We start from the raw sequence: 20,060 nt of genomic DNA on the forward strand, positions 1-20,060 counted from the left end.
CTTTCCTGCTCCATCCCACCACAGACATGAATCATCCCTTTGTCCAGTGTATCTGCCCAGTAGTCAGTTATATATATGCATATATATAACCATCTTGGTTATACATGCAGTATCACAGTGCTTGTGTTCAAGCAATGTTTTTTACTTAATAATGGCCACAAAGTGCAACAGTAGTGATCTGGAATCCGGATATGCCAAAGAGAAGCTGTAAAGTGCTTCTTTTAAGGGAAAAGGTGAAAGTTCCTAAATTAATAAGGAAAGAAAAAATATCGTATGTTGAGTTTGCTAAGATCTATGGTGAGAATGAATCTTCTCTCCATGAAATTGTGAAGAAGGACAAAGAAATTCATACTAGTTTTGCTATCACACTTCAGACTGCAAAAGTTATGACCACGGTATGTGATATGTGCTTATTAATATGGAAAAGGCATTGAATTTGTGCAATAAGATATTTAGAGAGAGAGAGAGACTGCATTCGCATAACTTATTACAGTATATTGTTATAATTGTTCTATTTTATTGTTAGTCATTGTTAATCTCTTACTGGGCCTAATTTATAAATTAAACTGTACCACAGGCATGTATGTTTAGGAAAAATAGTATGTATATGCTTCAATACTATCCACAGTTTCAGGCATCCGCTGAGGGTCTTGGAACATATCCCCTTTGGATAATGGGGTGCTTCTGTATACACACATATTATATACATGTATCTTATATGGTTACTTTACTATGTATATTAGTATTTTAAATGTAGGAGTTAGGCCATATTCTAATGTACAATGCTATTTCATATTCAATAGGAATATTCATACTATAGCATTTTATACCTAGAAGGACCTTGGATTAATTCATGAATGAATGAATAAATTCTCTCATTATCATTTATGTGCCTTCCATTAATCCCCCAAACATTTACCAAGTGGTTCCCATATGTCAGGTTCTGAACTAAATGATACTAGGGGCAAAATCATTAACAATACTTGTTCCCTGACTTCCCAGAATTCACGATCTAGGTACAAGATACACGTTACCGAGGAAAGAAGAGACTTATTCCGTGGGACAATGCAGGAATGTTTTCCTGCACAGAACTCTGTGAGAGTGAGGAAGCACAGACAGGAAATGATTTATTCTTGTGGACAGGGTGTTGGCAGAGAAATTGACGCTGAGGAAGAATGACTTTACTGACCCAGTGACATGGAAACTGGTCTTAAATGACAAGTAAGCATTCACCAGGCAGAGAAGAGCTCATTCAGGATATTCCAGGCAGAAGGAGCACTACATGCAAAGGCAGGGAGCCAGGAGACACCAGTGCCCATCCCAGGAGTCAAAAGTAGGATGGAGTCCAGCGGTGCAGAGAGAAGTGGCGAGAAATGAAGCTTGGAAGGTGGGCGGGACCTGAATGTGAGGGTCCTGTTAAAGAATTCAGACATTATCCCAAAGGCTGTGAAAACCACCAAAAAGGGACTGCTGTTTCTATAAAGGTCATTGCCACCTGGCAATCCATGATAAGGACTGTCCCATAGAGTATAGACACAGGGTGGTAAGGATTATGTCTCCCAGATCTGGCATTGCCATCCCCGTCTTCCTCAGCCTGAGCACACATACACTGGACACTAATGAAGAAATAAATTGCTCTTTACAGCAGGATTTAGGCAATTTTCCCAAAGTCATTTCGCATGGAGAGAGGGAGGATTTATGGGGGACAGAAAGTCAGGTGCTGGTCCTCTGGTCTGGTTACCTCTGCCCCTCACTGGAGCGACCCACATGTGTATGGTTACAGCCTCTTTATTTAGCCACTTTCCCATCAATCTACCATCTTCTCCCTAAAGAATCAGTTACCCATCCCTTGGTTTGTTGTTATGTCTGGGCAATTTCCCAGGCATCCACTAAATGTTGCACTTTCTCCTTCCCCTAGTTTCCACTGTCCCTACAGGGGGAAAAGTTGGGTTCTGATCCACGCCTGGGGGGGTTTAGTGGTGGGCTTCTATTCTAGGCTGCAGCTGACATTTTTCATGTGTAAAATGTGGTTAATAGTGGTACCAATTCCAGGATTGTTACAAAGATTAAATAATCTAAAACGCTCATAATAAGTGACATATAATTATTCCTATTATTATCACTATTTGAAATGTCTACAGAAGCAAATTACTAAAAGTCTAAATAAAAGTAGTTTAATGTTTAAGTTTATTACCCTAGTAAACCGGAGGAAGGAACTAGGTCAGCAACTCAACAACACCATCAAGCGCCCAGGTTCTTTCCATCCCTGCACTCTGCCATACTCAGTCCATTGGTCATGTTGGTCATCCCGCTTATGACCTCATGGCTACAAGCTGGACTTGTAGCCATGAGGTCAGGACTCCGATCAGCCACAGCACACACCAGCACCCCAAGAAGAGAGAAAGAAAGAGGCTAAGGCTTTCTCCATGAGAAACTCTGCCTTTCCCAGAAGTCCTCCAGGAAATCTGCCCTGAGAACTCACTAGCCAGAGATGGCTCAGAGGCTGCTCCTCAACTGCATGGGAAGCGGGGAAAGAGTATCTAGAAACAGAAGTGGGTGATTATGTTTGGCTTAGAATTACTCTGATTCATTCTCTTGAGCTGCAAAAACAGAAGAGGGACAAAGGGGAGAGTAGCTGTAGGATAGGCAGTGAACAGAGGCTGCCAGACTCATTTCATTGAGATTAAATAAGACGAAGCACATAAAGGACAGAACATACTGCTGGTTATCGAGTATGCACTCTCAGAACATGTGGGCTGTGATTTTATTATTATTTGACATTTTATTGCTCTGGAGCCATATAAATTGGGGTTTTCCCCCAGTTTTATTGCAAGATAATTGACATACAGAACTGTATACATTCAAGGTGTACAACATAATGATTTGACTTACACTCATCACAAAATGATTACCAGAACAGGTTTAGGGGATGGAGGACATCCATCATCTCATGTAGATACAACATTAAAATTGTTTTTTAAATTGTTTTTTACATATTTACTATTATTTCCTCATAATAGAGTCCCAGAAGTGGAAATTGTTAGGTCAAAGTTATAATCTCATGCCAGAAATGCCTGCATGTAATCATGAGGAAATAGTAGACAAACTTAAATTGAGGGACATTCTGCTGAACAACCGCCTATCTTTTAAAAAATGTCAGTGCCATGAAAGACAAAGAAAGGCTGAGGAACTGGTACAACTTAAAAGCAACTAAACAGCCCGAGCAACTAAAGGCAATGAGGGATGCTGGAGCGGATCGTGGATCAAGAAAAGAACACCATAAAGAAAATTACTGAGGCAATTGGCAAGATGTGCCAATTGACTCTGTATTTGACTCTATCAAAATTACATTTTCTAAATTTGCTACTTACACCGTGGTTGCATAAGAAAATAAAGACAATAGCTTTATTCTTAGGAGATGTACACTGAAGTATTTATGCTAAAGGGCAGAATGGTATGATGTCTGCAACTTGCTCTCAGATGGTCATCAATGATGAGGACAATAATGTTTATAATACTAAAATAAAATTGTAAATAATAATAAATTAACTAAATCAATCTAGATGAAGAGTATGTAGAAGTTTCTGCTCTGTAAATTTGAAAAATTTTCAAAATAAAAAGTTAAAGATATAAAAATTACAACCATAATTTTGGCTTTTGTAAGTTTGTGGCAACTTATAAGCAATGTATAAGAGGCTCTTTCATTATACGCTCACTAACACTGGCATTCATTTTTAATTTTTGCAAGTTTACTCAACTAAAAATAAATTTTAAATTATGTGTTTATTAGTTAAATGAGTTGAATATTTTTCCATGTTATTTCATTATAGAGTTGTATTTTTCTTGTGTGTCTATTTGTATCTTGTCCCACTTGCCTATTAAAGCCTTAGAGTTTTTCTTGTTGATTTGTGTCCACCCTTTTGAGTAATATGTTATCATTGTAGGTTATCTCTCTTTAAGGAACTATGATCTCCCTAAATACCTTGAGCTATTTGGAGAAAAATGGAAACCAGACAAGTTCACAGAATTTTAGAAATTTTGTTGGCCCTGGGTGACTGTCAACATGAGACCGAATTTAATATGCATTTTTGAAATGCTTTTTTCCCATTTCAGTGTTCTTCAATATCCTCCCAGTCACTTCACTCCACCCTATAGCCCCACATATTACCATAAGGATTCAGGTAGCATGACAAGCACCAGGACACTTTCAAAAGATGGAAAAGCAGGCTGCATGGTGATTCTTTGTCCAAATTTTCCTGACTCAGTGTCCCCTGGTCCTCGCACACCACTGACTGGGCAGGACCACAGATTGGATGCCTTACTATGGTACAATTCAACCATGTGATCTTTGCAATTCTTATAACAGTGTAGCAGCACGGTGCTGGTGGAGAGTAATATGCAGAATATAGATGTTAAATTCAGGTGCTATGTCTGCCATGCCCGCAAACCTATGTCCCAACCACTAACAACTTATGTCTTTTAAGACAAAAGTTCTCAAACTTTGAGAAGATTAGAATTACCTGGAGAGCTAAGAACAAACACAGGGGCCCAGACTCATTGAAATAGGATGAAGCATAGACCTCTATAAGTCTGCCAAGGTCTCCAGATGATTCTGTTATATACCAAAGCTGCTTGAGACTTACCAAATAAAATGCAAATATCCTCAAAGGGTATAAGATTAAAAACCATTATCAGATGAAGTTTTAGCTTGGATTATTTTAACATAGTTGAGAGGGATAGCTTGAAGAAACATCAGTTAGTATAGGCAACCTGTATGAGCAGGCACACCGTGAATTTAGAATCCTGACATGGTTCTCTGTCCAGGACCAGATCATCATTCAGCAATAAACTTTTAAAAAATTCAGTACACTTTTAAAAATTGTGAATCACTATGTTGTACACCTGAAACTTATATAATAGTGTACATCAACTATACCTCATTAAAAAATTAAAAAACAGATTAAAAAAATAAAAACTGAGTATACTAATGTAAATGTCCATGTAACCCATCCAGTGAATATATGACTGATAAATGGAAACAAAACACATCTTTATTATGGTTTCCCACTGCCTCTTCAAAAGTGCATTCAGCAGGGATAATCCTTGCCAATCCCATATGGGAATGTGGGCAGGTCCCATGACTTTTCTCTTACTCTTAGGTCAAATTTCTTGGTTGCAAACATAGTTTCAAGTCTGAGACCAGAATGTCCAGCCCAAGATACTGATCAAAACTCCACCTTAAATTTAATGGCAAATATTCCCCCAGCTGGGGAATGCTTGAGCCTGGCAGCCTGCAGAGGCAAAGGAGGGGAAGCATGCATGGTTGCCTTCTTCCCTCCACTTTGTACTATTTTTCCTTTCTTTTCTTCTCCCACCACAGCTGGCTAGCTAGTTTCTGACCTCTTGGGGTTGGAGGAATGGTGAGTATAAGAAAGCTTTTATTATTCAAAGTTGACTCTTTCCTTGGATCTTTTTAGGTCTTTTGGAAGGTTGTTTTCCTAGAGACTTCTCTCCTATAAGTCATTTTACTTGGTTTGTTCATTTCTATGCCTCCTGTTTACTTGTGACTCCTTTGCAGCTCCCCTCCAATTTCCTGCTGCTAGGGTCCTCCACTCTCTAAGTGACCCTACTTGATGGGTCCCCAAATGACCCTTGGTTGGATCTTTTCCATGTGACCCACACCCGATTCATTGAAACTGCTCATCAACTCCTTGGCTTGACAATCCTGGCTGATCCCAACACAACCTCTACCTTTGTGTCCCAGGCCACTTTAACATCCTTGGTCAGGCATCAGGCAGCATACTTGTGTGTCTCCCAGATGCAATAAAATTGTCATTTCAAGCTCTAAAATGTGTCTTGGAAGCCTTGGAAGGAAGCTGCAGCCCTCCCTCATTTATGTCTCCTGTCCCCACAGGCAGAAATGGGAACTCTCCTTGGCAAAAATCTTCTCAAAAACAAAACAAACAAACAAACAAACAAAAACACTTTAGAAATCCTGTGGGATCCAAGAATCATGGAAATGGTTCTCAGAACTTCCTTGGTAAATTCTGCATATTACCATCTGATCTGGTTGTGGAATATCTTATTTGTTGTATTTGTTTATCCCAGTGGAACTTACATTTCAGCATATTGTTACTATAGTCTTAGATATCCTGCCCTTAAGCCACATTTAGGAAGGCCATAGTTCAGGGCATTCTCTTCCCTAGATTAGGAGCTCTTGGAGACTGCAGTAGATTACTGGAAAATGCTACAGATGATGCTTTATTTTGCTAGTAATTTTTTCAATGTATAATAGATGTAGAGATAAGTACACAGCAATAAATGTACAAAGTAAACACATTCATGTAATAATCACCCAGCTCAAGAAAGAGAATATTACAAGCTTCCAGAAGCGCCCATCTTACCCTTTCCTAGTTGAGTTCTCACAAGGGCAACTAATATCCTATTAACACCATATATCAGTTTTATCTGCTTTTGAAGTTTGTGTAAATGGAAGCTTTTCTGCCTGGTCAACATTTTGTTTGTGGATTCATCCATACTGTTGTCTTCAGTTGGAGACCACTCATTCTCATTACTGTGTGGCCATGCTATGAATATATCTGGACAGTTAATATTTGGTCAATGACTCTTTTCCCTCAAGGGTAGCTTAGAGGTTGACTGTGGCTTCCTAGACCTTCCCGGATTCTAAATAGAATCCACAGGTGGATTCTCAAATCACTGTAAAGATTTGTATGGGGTGCCATGACAAAGCAGTTGAATTGTTTACAATTTTTTTTTTTTTTTGCGGTACGCGGGCCTCTCACTGTTGTGGCCTCTCCCGTTGCGGAGCACAGGCTCCGGACGCGCAGGCTCAGCGGCCATGGCTCACGGGCCCAGCCGCTCCGCAGCATGTGGGATCTTCCCGGACTGGGGCACCCGTGTCCCCTGCATCGGTAGGTGGACTCTCAACCACTGTGCCACCAGGGAAGCCCCTTTACAATTTTTAAAAGACTGTGTAAAAGGTTATATTCTTTCAGGGAAAGAGTTTATTGCTTCTCCCCATTCTTTGTATTTTATCCCATCAATCTGCTCTTTTAATTTGGCTGATTTTGAATCATAGAATATCTAAGCTGGAAAATCACATCTTCTGAGAAACATTTTGCATAAATTCTGATAACAGTTGTATGAATTTCTATTTCCTCAGGAATTATGATAAGAGGTTTATCACATAGGCCTCAAGAAAAATAACAACAGATCCATTCACAGTAACAACTGGAGATCATAAATACTTTCCTGATTATTCCTTGCATTTTACTTTACCATTATATAATGGAATTTTTTCCCCCAATTAAAACAGAAGGCTTCAAAGCATGACAGATTTCTATCTGAGAATAAGATGACATTTAATTTATATATAAATTAAAATTCATATTTTAAAATTCTACAATGAAATTCAATAAGTATTTTGCAAACTTGTCAGCATTTACTTCATGGATTAACATCCACACTACAGTTTTAAATGTGGGAGTTAAAATATTATCTGTATTCTGAATAGTAAATGTAAAGTGTTAAAGATGTGTGTTTTATGAAATCCTGTTTGACATATGTTAAAATGTCATTAGAACATTATTTTAAATGAAAATGTTTTTTTCATTCAGACTGAGGTGTATGTATAACTTCATTTGTTTATTCATTCAACAAGATATTTAATGAGCACCTGCGATGTGCCAGGCATTGCACTAGGCTATAGACATGTCACACAAATAAGATGATGTTACCGCTGTCCTCAGGAGCCTATAGTTTAGTGGAGTTGAGATATAGATAAGTAAATAAATAATTTCTAGACAGGATACTCACTGCTTTAATCAGGCAAACAGGATTCTGTATGTGTCACAGAAGCACACGAAAGACACCAAATCGATCCTTGGAAAGTCATGAAATCTTTCCCAAGGAAGTGATGTGTAAGGTGGGTAAGAAGGTAGCCAGATACAGGTTAGAAGAGTGGTCTAGACATTTGGAAAGACAGAAGCAGCTGGATGCCATTCACTGACATAGGGCATATAGTATGGGAATTGTATTGGAAAAGGAGAAGGGAACATAATTAAATGACCTGGGGACATGAAAATGAACCCACAAGAATCCCAGAAAGAAATCATCATTAAGATAGCATAGTGGAGTGAAAGGGGGTCAGGACTCAGGCTGACTTGAATTTAAACCCTAGTTTCATCACTTAACAGACGTGTGAAGCTGAACAAACCCTTTAACTTTTCAGAGCCTCAATTTCCCACTGTGCAAAATGGGGACAATAATGTGGACATTGCAGGGTTGTAGGGACGATTAAATGGGATAATGCATGTAAATTATCCCATTTATGGGATAATTATGCATGCTAGCCCAGTGCCTAGCACATACTGAGCACTCAAAAATTGGAGGCTGTGTTATTTCAGAAGAAAACCAGGGGTTGGGGGAAGATTAATACTTTTGACTAAAGCCAGGAAGATCTGAAATTTTGCAAGATTCCTTTGGCCAAAATTAAAGCTACTAGAATTAGAGTTTCCTTTTCAATTGACAAGTGAACTATAAAAGTGAATGAACTTGTGGCTGCTCAGATAAAAGCATGAGTCAGAGTTGTAGTTTCTGCTCTGTGGATACAGTTGTCAACCAGATACACTGAATGTGGGGATGGCCAGTAGCAAAATTATAAAGCAGGCCTGTTTGTCTTCAAACACTCCTGAGCCAGCTTTTAGTTCCCTTGTAAAAATGCAAAACTGACTTCTGATTTGGGGTGATCCATTGAATATATGCATTTACTTTGGCTTTTACTTGAAACCCAAGTAAAATGACAGTAAAGGAATTGCTTTTTAAGGCAGAAATCTACAATGACAATGAGATTAGGAGGGAAGATAAGAACAATAAGATTTTGGGATTTAGAAGCCATGTAGACAAGAGGTATCCAATTTAATAGACCTGAGAAAGATGATCCCTTACCTTGCCTTGGAAAAAGCTAGGAAGTACCTGATTACATCAAAGACCTCCCAAAAGACTGGGAATATCAAGTACCTCTGGAAATGTGGATAAAGGTTGGGTTAAAAACAGTGGGATTGGTTTGTAAGTGTGTTTAAGAAGTGGTTAGATCCATAGACCTTCTATTCAACCCTGTATAGCCAGATAACTGTCCCTCTCCCAGCCTGTCAGAGGCTGCATATGGTAAAATAGAATTACTTTCAGGGAACACTTGGCACATTTGGAGATGAGATTCAATACCATAAACAGACACATTTTTGGAAACATTTACAACCCAATAAAATCCCAAGTCTTTTACCTCTGTTCTAATTTCAGAGCACTGTGGTAATTTCTCTCCGGTATCTGACCACCTTGAGAGGAAAGACATCAAGAGTGCCCCCAATAAATGACCTAGCCAGATGACTCAAAACTGAAGCTGACAGTCAACATGGCTTACCCATGGGGTCAGAACTTCCAAGAAGATTTTTTAGTACCTCATTCCTAAATTTGAGTAGACAACCAAAGATTGTCAGACACCTAAGGAGAACCAACTTTAAAGGTAGAGACCAAAACAAACAAACAAAAAAGCAACTGGAAGAAACCAAGCCTATGATGGGATCAGAAAACTATTATAAACATCCACAGAGGGATAAGAGGTGATTTTGAACCCATGAAACAAGAATATTATGTTATTTTTTAAAGGAACATTAAGGGAATAAAAAAGGGGACCTGGGGATTAGCAGAATAAAAAATTCAAAGAAAGTTTGAATGATAAAGTTGAGCAAATCTCCCAGAAAGTAGAGCAAAAAGACAAAGGGGTGGAAAATAAGAGTTAAAAAAAAAAGTGATAGGACCAGAATAAGAAGTTCAAAAGCTGCATTAGAGCAGTCCCACAAAGAGAGAGACAGAGAAAATGAAAGAAAGGAAATCATCAATAAAATAATTCTAGAAAGTTCAAGGAGAGGACATGCATTTACATACTGTAAGAGCTACTGAGTGCCTAGATAATAAGTGAAATTAGATGCACTTCAAGGTATATTATTGTGCAATTTCAAAACACTGGTGTATTCATTTGCTAGGTCTGCCATAAAAAGATAAAACAGACTAGGTAGCTTAGACTACAGAAATTTATTCTCACAGTTTTAGAGGTTGGAAGTCCAAGATCAAGGTGTCATATGACCCCAGGATAGATTTTGTAAAGAATGTGAAATTAAAGGAATACCTGACCCTTTTGAACATATGAAAAGGATATTTAAAGTGTTTAAGAGTTTGAGATAAATTAGTGATAAGTACATAATAGTAAGCAAACAAACAAAACTACAAGAACAAAAACAAAAAAGCTATTAATTTCAGGGAAAACAAAAAGTTGAGTAAGAAAGAAAAATATATTCATAGGACACCCTGAGGCTCAACTGTGAATATCATGTACACAGTCATAACAATGTTAAAATAAATATTAATTTAGTCATCATAAACATATTGAAAGTGTGGGGAGATAGAAATAGTGTTTGTACTAGGTGTAGGTGTAGGTGAAGGATGAAAAAAAGTTAAATTTTCCTATATCTGTGGTTATATGAAAAAAAAAATCATTAATCTGTACACTTAAGATTAGTGAGCTTTGGGCTTCCCTGGTGGCGCAGTGGTTGAGAGTCCGCCTGTCGATGCAGGGGACACGGGTTTGTGTCCCGGTCCGGGAAGATCCCACATGCCGCCGAGCTGCTGGGCCCGTGAGCCATGGCCGCTGAGCCTGCGCATCCGGAGCCTGTGCTCCACAACGGGAGAGGCCACAGCGGTGAGAGGCCCGCGTACCACAAAAAAAAAAAAAAAAAAGATTAGTGAGCTTTATTCTGTCTGTTTTGGCTCAATTAAAAAAAAATCCAACAATTATTGTTCAGGTTTCAACCTAGGATTGCAAACTCAAATGCTGAACGGGGTTGGGCAAGGAGCTTAACTGAGGGAAGCAGTCTTGGTAAGTTTGAATAAGGAACTGGTGGTATGTGACAAACTGAAGAGCATGTGCTCTGAACACGTGCTCTGTTCCTCAAGTGGACTGCTACTGCTTAGCTCTAGCTATGGAAACATGAGCCTTGTATCACAAGATTTAAGGATTTCTCGAGAAAAGCCAAATACGTAAATGTTTACAAATGGAAATGTCCTGATTTTTTAAACATTGCTTAATACAAAAAAAACAAAACAAAACTGTGAGCTACATTTGATCAATATAGTTCAAGCTGGCAGTTCTAAAATGATGAAGCTTTTTCATACTCACTTGGAGGGTGTGGGAAAGACATACTAGCCCTGAAATTATATTGCATCGAGTTAGTTAAACTGGCTCTGATGAAAACACAGCAAACCAAGGAGTGAAGACCTATAACACTAAGAAACCAAAGCCAAACAAAACAAAACGAAGAAACAAAACCTCCGGACCTTAATATTTTTCCAAGTCACGCTGATGTGATAAAATCAGAATTACTGAACACTTGTAAGATATCAAATGTTGTGCCTTTGACTTAGCATATTCAGAAAGGGAACTTAATTGAGAAGACTTATGAATTAATTGAAGATCTAAAGCATCTGGATCATTCAGCTCCTACTAATATATAGAATTTCCAAAGGCCATGTTTAGTTTGACGTCAGTGAATGATTCATCATTTCTCTTGACTTTCAGGCTGATCAATGTCCCGTGTCAAATACCAAACAATGTGTTAGATTGAAGTTTTCTCATTCGTAAACTATCTATGTCTGCTCCTATGCAGATGAACAGGGTAGAAAGTCAAGCAAATGAATAATGAGAAAAAGATTAGTGTATTGTATAAACAAAGATGCAAAGCAGATCAATGGTTACCTGGGGCCCAAGGTGGAGAGAAGACTGGTTGTAAACAGACACAAAGGAACTTTGGGGGATGATGGAAGCATTCTAAAACTAGATTCTGGTGATTGTTGTACAACTGGATAAATGTATTAAAACTCTTGAATTGTACACTTAAAATGGGTGAATTTTGTGCTAGGTAAATTATACCCTAAAAAGGCTGTAATTAAAAAAAAAGAATAATGGATGATAAAATTAGTGGGCTAAAGTACAAGTATGATGAAAAACAAGATATTTACATAGCCTCAAAGTATCTCCCACTAGATACTTATTAACTGCAATGGGGAAAACAGTAACTTTATGGTGGAGAAACCTGGCAGACAGTACTTTTAAATGATCAGAGTTAACATCACCAGTAAAGGTATGGATGGATATCACATGCCTTCTGAAGTGATACACAGAGAAGAATATACCATCGGTTTGTGGTACTCCTGCCCAAAATGCATAACCTGAATTTAATCCTGAGGAAGCATATGACAACCCCAAGTTGAGGGACATTCTACAAAATTACTGACAAACACTCTTCAAAACTGTCAAGTTCAGGAATGACAGACAGAGAAATACTCCTGATTAAGGTAGGGTATGTGACAGTTAAGTGCAATGTGAGATCGTACGCTGGATCCTGGTCCAGAAAACAGATGTTAGCGGGCAAACAGAAGACAGCGAGCAACATTTGAATAAGGTCTGTAGATTAGTTAACAGCATTGTGTCAATGTTAATTTCCTGCTTTTGATAACTGTGGTGCGATTGTGTGAGATATTAAAATTAGGGGAAACAGGATGAAGGGTATATGTGGGAATCTCTGTACTATTTTTGTAACTTTTGTAAGTTATTTTGAAGTAGTTTCAAAATGAAAAGTTAAAGGTTAAAAGGATGTTTTACCTTTCAGCTGGGAAAGTGGCAATGGATTGATAAGAAATTAATGGTGAAGTAGTGACCAGAATTTTACCCATTGCTCAGAAAGCGGTAAGCAGGAAAACAAGGTGAGGTAGAGACATTTTTAAATGAAGTACTAAAACTAAATATTATTATATTAACCATTCTCTTTCCTGCTCTTCCCTTCCCAGTGGAACTGCACTATTCTGTACTTTACTTTTTCTTCTTAAGAATATATCTTTTTAGTGACTCTTGTACTAGTGAAAGAAAACTTTTTTTTTTTTTTCGGTACGCGGGCCTCTCACTATTGTGACCTCTCCCGCTGCGGAGCACAGGCTCCGGACGCGCAGGCTCAGCAGCCATGGCTCACGGGCCCAGCCGCTCCGCGGCATGTGGGATCTTCCCGGACCGGGGCACGAACCCCTGTCCCCTGCATTGGCAGGCGGACTCTCAACCACCGCGCCACCAGGGAAGCCCAAAAGAAAACATTTTAAACTAAAAACTTGATTCTGCTTTGCTTAATATTAAAAGAGAAATTATGGGTCACAATGATACTTGATGCAAAACTTGGAAAGGCAGAATCTTATCGACACAAGAGTTTTTAGAATTCAGAGTACTCATCTGGTTACTATTCTGTTAAGATAATAAAGTGAATGTTTTGTATTCTGGTGACCACAGAAGCACAATGAACAAGGAAACAAGGAGCACTGGCCAGGTAGGGCAAAGGTCTATGTGTGCGCTATTGCTATTGTGACATATTTATCATATGTGTGCTTATGAGTATGGTCTTTCTTTTTTAATTTTAAATTAATTTTAATTTTTTATTGAAGTATCATTGATTTACAATGTTCTGTTAGTATCAGGTGTATAGTAAAGTGATTCGGTCATATATATATACTCTTTCAGACTCTTTTCCCTTATAGGTTATTACAAAATATTGAGTATAGCTCTCTGTGCTACACAATAAGTCCTTGTTGGTTATCTGTTTTATATATAGTAGTGTGTATATGTTAATCCCTGTTATATTAATTTTTCCCTTCAATGTTTACTGAAAAAGAGCAAGTAGCTCTCCAGGTGAGTCAATTGTTAGCTTCAAAGTTTTTATTTAATCTCCTAGGAATGTCACCTTCAACTTTAAAGCATGTAATGACCATAAAGCTTATAAACATGTTTGTTAAAGGAAATAATAATTGGTTATTTAATCTATAGAATACAAGTGTTATGGGAGATTAAATTTGTTCAATTAAGCTGTACATGAATTTACCACACCTGTGATCAGAAAGAAATCCATCGTGTATAGTATAGATTCTCTTGTTATTCAGAAAGCTTCATTCAGACTCTTCTTTCTGTCTTTTTCTTGGGGGCTGTCCAAAACAAAGATGCTTATAGCAGTTTCGTATGTAAATACAACGCAAAGCTTTACCATAGTATTCCAATGTATGGATGTGCCAAGTTTATTTAGCTACTCCCCTACAGGTGGATAGTTAGGATTTTTCCAACATTTTACCTACAACACACCTACTATAAATGTCATAAATGTCTGCATATGTATATATGTAGGACAAATTTCTAGCCATAGAATTCCTAGGTCAAAAGGCATATAAAATTAAGAGTTTGATAGCTATTTAAAATTTTGCCTTCCATAAAAAGGTTGTTGATATATATCTTATTTATTTAAAAATGTTTAGTATTTGTGTTAAAAATTATAGATGCCTTTTGTCTTTTGTAACCAGTAATATGATACAAAGATGTATTAAAAAATAAAATGTAACCATTTCTCCTCTTCCCCCATTGCCCCTGTCTATTAGGACAGTGATGTGTATCCTTTCAAACATACTGCATGAATGTCATCATACACACACCTGTAAATAAGTACAATCTCATATATACAGGCACTGTCTGAACTTTTTCTAATTAGAATACATTCAGGTGTTATTTATATTATTTTAAAGACAAACAAGTAAAACCTTCTATTGGTTAGAGTTCGTTTCAGTAGCATGAACAGAAATTTAAACAACACGAAAGTTCATTTTCCTCTCCTGCAGCTCCACGCCAGGGTGTGGGCTGCTTCCAGGTCTCTGCTCCCACATCTCTGGGGTGTGGCTCCCATTCTTAGTAACCAAGAATCGCTCCAGCCATCACTTCTGTATCCCAGGCAGCAAGAGAAAGAAGAAATGAAGGACACTAGGTTCTACAAAACTGCCACACACCACTTCTCATCCAGTCCGTGAGCCAGAACTTCATCACATGACCGTTCTTAGTTGCAAGGTAGCCTAGGAAGGGTAATCTTTATCCTAAGAGGCCATGTACCTAGCTTAAAATTCAGGGGGTCTGCTATTATTAAAGAAGAGGGGGATGTACCTAACATACAGTACCTAATTCAGGAAATTTCAAATTATTATGCACATAAGTTTGGAAGGACCACTAAAATAAAGGTAGCTTGCAGAAGGAGTAAGGGTGCTGATGTGAAGGAAGTTCCCATAGAAAGATTATGTGATTGAGACAGAGATACGGAAGTGGCTGCGTGGCTTGAAAATATTTGCTGCTATGTATTTGGAGCAGCCTACACTGAGACTCAAGGGCAGAACAAAAACATTAAAATAATAAGAGGAAAGTAAGTAAGTCAATCTGAAGAAAGTTCATGAATCTTCCTCCATAAGTGAAGTCGTAATGCCTAATTGAGAGACAGAGCTATGGGACTCCAAAGACACTGGTCTTGAAACCAGGAAGCCCTGGCTTTGCTGATAGCACAGTATTTCAGTTAAGTGCAATTAAACAGTCTTTGAGGAAATTTGGAGGATTAGTAAGAGGAAGGAAGAATGGAGATCTTTCACTTTTGTTTCTGTGTCTTTTATTTACATTTAAGCAATCATGAGCAGGTGCATATGGATTTTGGCATACACTTCTTTAAAACCATAGAAGTTAGAAAGTGAAACTTAAATAAAGCCACAAATGTCACTTCTAAATTTCTATCGACAGTAGAAGAGGATATTATTTAGACTGTCTCCTAAACCATTACAATATAAATCATTGCACAACATTCTTCTAGTTTTGCTCAACACCCACTCTTTGCCCGATAGTATATTTTAGAGAGAATAGTGCACCACTCAAGTTGGCCAGCCTGCAGCCTTTGAATGGTGCTTTTCTTTTTTTTAAAGATTTTGTGGGAAGCTGATTTAAAAGTGACTGGACTATAAACTAAGCCTTATAAGTAGCATAGTTTAACAGCCTAAGATAATGAATTCAAATAATATTACTGACAGCCTTAAATGAAAGTCACGCTCCCTAAAAACACAGAAATGTACTTATTTCACCTGCCAGTCACCTTCAATATTTTGGGGAAGGAATATTATTTCATGCGCATAAAATGGTTTTATATCTTAACAGAGGACTATATGATACTTGAATATTGTTATTCTGTCTTAACTAAGGCAGTTACAAGAATAAAAACCACTGGCCTCTGGCCTTTCAGAGATATTCACACTAAGTTCATGTGCATCTAATGAAAAATAGCAAATAAATCAATAAATATTAGCATTTAAGAAATATTTATTTATTTACCAACCACAGCTAGATAAGAGGAACTGGGTTAATTTTGAAACCCTCAGTTTCCTTTTCTCTAAGCCAGTAGTTATTGCTGGTCACTGATGTGTTGTTCTTTCCTTTGCAGGAAGTTGCAAAATTGAGAGAAAAAAACAATACCAAGTTGGCATTATTTTTAGCTTTCCCCTGATTTGGATGTAGCTACAGTCCTTACTTTTTCTCGTGGCAACTATCATAATTATTCAAAGGAGAAAAATGAGGCAAAAGGGAGGAGCAGGGAATTATGCCAAAGGACATATGGCAGGGTTATTGCCACAAAGCTGAGCTGCTGGAATCCAGCTCTGCGCCAACAGAGGGCTCTTACCACAATGCAAAGAGTCAGGTGCTCTTTAAATTGGGTATCAGTGTCCTTGGAGAAATAGTTTAGACTTCTCAGTTTCAGACCTACCTTCCTCTGAATATTAGTATGGTAGTATACTATGGTACCTAACCCTTTGAGGATGGGGAGTGGTTGCAATGGTGAATGATTTACAAACTGAGTTTAAAATAGCAAGGGTGATCTGTTTTTGCAAAATTCAGCTTAACAAGGCAGTGCATTATTAGATCAGTAGTTGGCCAACTATGGCTTGCTGCTTCTTTCTGTACAGCCTGCAAGCTCAGAATGATTTTTATATTTTTTGTAGGTTGAAAAATATTAAAAGAATAATATTTCATGACATGAAAATTATATGAGGCTCAAATTTCAAAACGTGTGGACATTTGTTTTCTCTCTTACGAGTACCTACATAAAATCCTTGAATTTTCCTGTTGACTAAAGTACTTACTGCCTGGCCCTTTACAGAAAAAGTTTGCAGATCTCTGGTTTAGAAGTGCATGGGACTTAGTGTCAGGAAGATCTGCATTGAGCTGCAGGGCTGAATTTACTGAATGTACAACTTTGAGCAAGGTATCTAACTTTTCTAAGCCTCAGTTTCCTTGCTTATAAATGGGTATACAAATAATATTTCTCTTGCAGAGTTAAATGAGATAATGCATTTAATATGTTCAACATAATGCCTATCACTTAGTAAGGGATCCACACATTATTATTATTGTTATCATTTTACCCTAAAGCAACTGTGATTAAATAAAACGCAAAAATGAGGAAATTTTAAAGTTACATTGGAATAGATTGTAATAGATTGCAGAATAGAATAGAAGAGATTGTGATAGATTCTACAATATTATACTTAGGACATTTAAAAACTTACTTTAAAAGGCATTTTGGATTAAATAAAAACAACAACAACAACGTCTCACTCAGAATAGAATGGATAAAATTGGTGTCCTGTGTTAAGATAGAAGTAAAAACGGTCATACTCAGACATGCAAGAAGAGCTGAGATTGAAAGCCATATAACTAAATAAATCAAATCTCTCACCTCTTCAGACACGTGCTTCCTAAATTCTGTCCAGTTACTAGAGTCAGAAAAGAAAATGGTAGAACTCCATAGAATTCATGGATAGACATCTTGCTGAAGAATACTATGGAAAAAGACTAAAGGAAAAATTTTAAGCTCTAATCTTTATACTCATACCTAGGTATGTCTCAATTGGGAAATTACCACAAATGATAACTCTACTCAGAAGGCTAGAACTTGAAACTGCTGGAGGCAAGACCTGAAGGCAGTGCTTCTATGCAAATGCACGCTGTCACCACCACATTTTGATGCACAGAGGAGACTCTTTTATTTTATTTTTTTTTAAATTTTTATTTATTTTATTTATTTATCTTAGTTCCCTGATCAGGGATTGAACCTGGGACCCCTGCAGTGGAAGCTTGGAGTCTTAACCACTGGACCACCAGGGAACTCCTGGGAGGCTTTTTTAAATAGCAGCTCTTTTGGGATAAAATTCACATACGGTACAATACACCTATTTAAAGTGTACAATTGAGTGGTTTTTAGTGTGTTCAGAGAGTTGTGCTACCATGACCAACAGTCAGTTTTAGAACATTTTCGTCACCCCCCAAATGTACCCATTTACAGTCACTCTTCAGTCCCCTAGTCCCTGATAATAAATAATCTACTTTGTTTCTATAGATCGGCCTATTCTGGACATTTCATGTAAATGGAATCATACAATATGTGGTGTTCTGTGAACGCCTTCTTTCACTCAGCATAATGCTTTTGAGGTTCATTCATCTTGTAGCAGGTATCAGTACTCTATTTCTGTTTATTGTGAGATACTTTTCCATTATACCATATTTTGTTCATCCATTCATCAGCTGATGGACATTTGGGGTGCCTTTAACTTTTGACCACTGTATAAAACTCTTTTTGCTCCTGACTGAGGCTACACACTGTTACAGCAGTACTTGTCCATCCTCTTGACTGAGCTGCTAAAGGGCACACGTTGTTCCTGGTGAGAGATAAGAGATGTTAGTATAATGTTCAGCCAGAGTCATGTAAGGGAATCTGCAAGAACTTGCCTGACAAGTATGTAAGAGAAGGAAGTCACAGCTGTAACAGCTTCTGTTCAGGCAGTAATGCTGAAGCGTCACTCAATGTTGTTCATAAGAGCAAAACCTGAAAATGATTGACAGGAAATGGATAAATAAGTTGCTGCAGAGTCATATAACGATAAAATACAACAGTGGAGTTGGAAAACTAGCTAACCCTAGGAGATTATATATTGTACGATACTCTTTTTATGAAATTCAAAGACAAGCAAAATTAAACATCATATTGTCTAAGTACATATATAAGTGATAGAACTAAAAAGAAAAGAGGAAGTAAGTCACCTATGATCAACCACTATGAGAGTGCTTACTATCTCAGAGGAGAGGCAGAGGGTTGGAATAGGAGACAGCCACATGAATAGGTGTAACTTATTGGTAATGTTCTTGGGTTAGAGGTGAGGTCAAAGGAGTTCACTGTAAATATACATAAATATATATGTAAATATAAAGGAGAACTACCGTAGACTAAAAAAAGTGCACAAACAAAAAGTTGAGAATTATGTTTTATTCATGAGGAATTAAGCCCGGGAGCAGCCTCTCAGATAGCTCTAAGGGACTGTTCCGAAGATGTAAGGGAGGAGCCAGAATCTAGGAGTTTTTGCAAAACAAAGAAAAAAACAAACCAAAAAACCCAAACCAGGTAGTTAGAACGTCAAAAGATTACTGTTAATTAAAGAAAACCAGACATCTCAAGTTAATGAATTTAGTGCTCTTCTATGTATGGGAAGATGAAAGAGTCTGGGCTTAATGAAATCATTCCTTTGATATGCACCTTAACTATCTAGGGCCCGTATCCTGTTTTTCTCCATCCTGAGTCCCCTCAGGGTGCACTGTTGGTTTGGCTGCAGAGGCTAATGGCTTGATGGCTGCAACAGTCTTTGTTTACTGATATGGCAGGTGACATTCTTTGTCCAGACTATCCATGGATTATTGATGAGAGTGTCATGCACTAAAGAATATAATAAATGAACTCAGGGTACCTGAGTCCAAATAAAAAAATGAGAAGACAAAATAAATAAAAATAATGCATGTACGTAGTAAAAATTTGGATATACATGTAAAATCTGCAATTATAAAAAGAAAAAAGTTTCACTAGTTCAGGCAGAAAAATTACAATTACCTTTGCAGTGTTAACAGCTTCCCATTCTTTCTCCTATGAATTAAAAAAAAAATTTAATGATACTAAGAAATGTCAAGTTGATAAAGCCTATTCCTCATGAGAGCTGTTTAGGACAGGCTACTCACTCCAGGTTCCAACCACCCGTGACTCAACTCTACCATCAACCAGCCA

This window comes from Delphinapterus leucas, chromosome 6 (genome assembly GCF_059928025.1).
Source record: "Delphinapterus leucas isolate spDelLeu-1000000601 "Yukka" chromosome 6, BTC_Dleu_Yukka2, whole genome shotgun sequence".
NCBI lineage: Eukaryota > Metazoa > Chordata > Mammalia > Artiodactyla > Monodontidae > Delphinapterus > Delphinapterus leucas.